This window comes from Limulus polyphemus, unplaced genomic scaffold (assembly GCF_000517525.1).
Source record: "Limulus polyphemus unplaced genomic scaffold, Limulus_polyphemus-2.1.2 Scaffold1201, whole genome shotgun sequence".
In the NCBI taxonomy this organism is placed as follows: Eukaryota; Metazoa; Arthropoda; class Merostomata; order Xiphosura; family Limulidae; genus Limulus; species Limulus polyphemus.
This window is the reverse complement of record NW_013666811.1, coordinates 118,234-122,117: the sequence shown is the minus strand read 5'-3', so window position 1 is coordinate 122,117 and position 3,884 is coordinate 118,234. Positions and strand designations below refer to the sequence as shown.

Here is a 3,884-nt window from a genome sequence, read left to right as displayed (position 1 = left end):
GTATTTTAACCTAGACTGTAAGCCCCTCAGTAGCCCAAGGCCTTGGACAAATATTCCAGTTGCCATCCCTTAAGTCCGGCCCTCCGTATAAATTTATTAAATGTCTAGTTTCAGCCTTAGGCCCAAATCAAATGACTGCTTGGTGCCAGCTCATTTTTCTGTTTAAAAGAAGGTTTCAATACTGCACAAGATAATTACTAAGTAATATAAAACACAACAGTACTAATGTTAATTAGAAATAATACTCAAGCTTAATAGAAGAGAAATTTTATGTATACTAATGGTATGTATAGTTTAAAATCTAACTTTTCTATATTTATTATAAAATGATTAATTCTACTTTATTCACCAACACCTTTATTAATATTAACAAGTTTTTTATTTTTCAATTAAAAGTAAAGTTTGTCTTTCTGCATTACGAAGAATTCCATTTACTACTAAATAAAAATCTTAAGAAAAAAACAACAATAATAAATAAATGTTTACAGAGAAAACTTAACAATTCATAAAAAAGGCAAATGTTAACAAGATCGTGTGAATTTCTTATTTAAGGTTGTTTTTTTTTAATTACTGATAAAAAATGCTCACTTATGTTTCTGTCAACAGAGTTATTGGTTTCAAAACAATTCTTCCAGAAAAAGGCATTTTTCATTACAGTGGTTGGAATTATAACATGAGGCAAAGGGCTTGCAGTCACTCCTTTTAGTTGAATCTTTTTCATATTCCATAACAATTTCCATTACATGTCAACACATTTCCCCATAATAATTTTGTTCACAGGGTAGACAAGTTAGTCTGTATACATTTCTTTTATTAATTATAGAAACAAATAATAGAGACACATGGACTTTATAATTTGTTGGTGTTTGGCTTTTCTAGAAATCATTATGAATTTCTATGTAAATAGCAGAGTGAAAATGTACAAATATGTATAACAAAATGAAAACAAATCTTATGTAATTTTGCCAACTTTTACTATTTAATGTATAGTCATATGTATACTTTGCTTTACATGGTATACTCTCATACAAGCAAATTTAACAAAAAACACAGCTTAACAAGTAGATCAAAAATTATCTTTAACATTAGGAAATGTATCTATATCTAACAGTGAAACACATCATTTATAAATTTACCAATTAACAAACTTACATACTCTGTGCAAGCACAAATTGTTAATGCTTTCCAAGAACTTTGGAAGGTATGCAGTTTAATATCTTATTATTATTATATGTAATTCCCATGAAAGGGTACAATATATGTTCTTAAGAAGTCAACAAAAACTGTCAACTACTAAGTTTCAAGCATTTATTTAAACTGCAAGGAATGGTAAGTACATATCCTGTATTTTCTGTATATTAGACTAGAACCAGATTAACTCGAGTTATGCCAACTTTGGACATATTAATGCAGTATATTTATTATATCTAGCTCATGGAGTATTCTTATCATGCAAAACTGATAGGTAGTAGCAAGAACAATAACCTTACCTTTAAAAGGTATCTTCTCATGAAGATCGGGTAAAGAAGGTTGATAAAGTGGTATGCCATGGTAATCCTGCCACATGCGAGAACATAAAACAGCTATTGCAAGGAGAACACACAACAATGTCAAAGCTGTAAAAGCCCAGATTGCATCTCTTGAACGTGTAATTGTCATGTGAATTCTTCTAAAGAAATTTCTAGATTGTTCCACATTTTTATCATTATTTTTACTTAAGGTTTCCACAGCAGATGTAATGTTGACCAAATTACTTGTAACATCTTGGCTTTGTGAAGAGGATCTTTCATTTATGGAGCTATTTTCCATGTTTTTAGTATTCTCATCTCTTTTTCTTATACTATAAACTATTGTTCTTTTTTCTTTTGTTCTTAAATAGCGTTTTGTTCCACGAGTGAACAAGGATGACTTTTTTATGCCAGAGTTTAGAATAAATCTTCCAGGTTTATCTGTAACAGATAGATGCTGTAGTTCATTTTCATTTGCAAAATTATAGCTTTCAGCATGAATCCAGCTACCTTCATCATAATTTGCAAATTGTTCAAGAGTTGAAATTGGAGAAAACAGTTCACATCTCACCCTTTGAAACATGAATAACAAGAAGGCATACAATACATACATGTCACTAATAGCAACAGACAGTGATATATACAATTATAATGTGAATCAAAGGTTACCTTTCTTTGTCATTTTGGGGTATTTATTTATTGGAAATGGTTCAGAGGAGAGCTATAAGGATGATCCTGGAGTTCAAAAGGTTATCCTAGGGAGAGAGATTAAGATCTCTTAATGTATTTTCTTTTGAGAAAAGAAGGGTAAGAAGTTATCTCATTGAACTCAGTATAGGAGAGTGAAAAAAAAGCAGTATATGCCAATACTAAAATTCTTAATAGATGATAGGGCAATCTTTATATGTTTGTGAAAAACTTCAGAAGCTCACTTGCTTTGTTCTTCACAAGCATACCCATACCTTATCCTATAATCATTGTGTCGCCCCTGGCTATGACTGCATCAACTATCAATTTCAAATATTGACTCTTCATATCTACGATCCCCGTTGTTTCAGGACACCTGTAGGATTTCTGGAATCCCTTCTAAGTTCTACTTCTAGTGAAATGGACTAGAATACAAGTTTCCTGCTTCGGGCCTATAAAATAAAAATGTCACATTAGAAAAGGGAAAAAATACTTTTGTCAAAAGTTTTTTTAGCCCAACTTCTACAAATCTAAAACCTGAAGTAGTACTACGCATAATTATAAAATTAATAATAACTAATATGGGAAAACTTCAAATACGTTATGCCATGTTATTATTGGCAATCAATATACTTAAAGTTATGTTATATAGTATGATTAGTATCGGTATTACTATAAGTTAAACAATAAAAAAGTATAATTTTGTATAATTTATAAAAAGAATTAGACCCTGGTTTGCCACAGAAAATAAACATGACAGATATTAATAATAATTAATATACGTGACTGTACTGGAGTAACTTAAAATTTATTTTACACGTGAGTGTGTAAACCTTACTTACTGTGATCTAAAGAACACATGCACTCAAAACTTATACGTTAAATTTAAACAAGCATCACCTACACCTAAGAAAAGTAAATTAAACCAAAATGTAACAAGTCCTGAATATTCACAAGTGTATACTGCAACCTGTTGGCAGGTTTCAACTTTTCGTAACTAGGTCTTACAAATAAAACACTCAATTGGAGTTATTATGTACCTACCTACGTTATTTTCAATACTTTAATCATGAAATGTGTTTACTCATCTGTTAATTTCTAGAAGATATATATATATATATATATGTATCTAAATCAATAGTTTTAAAGCTATCAAATACATTAATTGTAAATAGGCGAATTTTTAATCAGCATTACAAAACAATAATGATTAAATTAATATAAATCAAAAACATTACAAAGAGATTTAAAACATAATTAATTTACCATTACTAGCCCTTTTTGTCATCATTAAAAGCCATAACGAATAATGTCTGCGGCCATAGCCCCCAAGCGCGAGGACATTCCATCTATCAGATAAGATCCAGACGCCGATGTCAAACCAGCCAGCAACTAAGGAAAATCAATGTCTCAACTCCTACTGCCTTTTGCTGTCTGCAGCCAGTTGTGGGAAGGTAGTTACCATTAATAATTAGATACAACCTTAAAGTAGAAATAAACTACTCTAAACTTCTACAAAGTAAAGCTCCCAACCTCCTTCCTTTTATAAGATGTACAAAATGGCAAAAATATTATCATAGTGGTAGTCTATCTCTACGAAAGACAGTGTTACGTCTCCGTTTGTTACTTAACTCTCCGTAAATTCGTTCCGACGAAGCTTTAACGACACAAGTCTTTACTTAATAAAAC

At 30.7% G+C, this 3,884-nt stretch overlaps 1 long non-coding RNA gene across 3 annotated transcripts in view; it reads right to left on the bottom strand.

Moving 5' to 3' along the window:
• LOC106462579 overlaps positions 1–3,562 on the bottom strand; it is an 18,041-nt gene extending 14,479 nt beyond the window's left edge. The window contains exons 1-3 of one of the 3 annotated variants that reach the window (XR_002611308.1): positions 3,038–3,165; positions 2,471–2,647; positions 1,491–2,263 (exon numbers count right to left, since the gene is read on the bottom strand). This is a non-coding gene — a long non-coding RNA (uncharacterized LOC106462579). Of the gene's footprint in view, positions 1–1,490; positions 2,648–3,037; positions 3,166–3,461 lie in introns of those variants that run through there. The other 2 variants (XR_002611307.1, XR_002611306.1) reach the window with 2 other exon arrangements.
• Between the last annotated feature and the right edge of the window lie 322 nt (positions 3,563–3,884).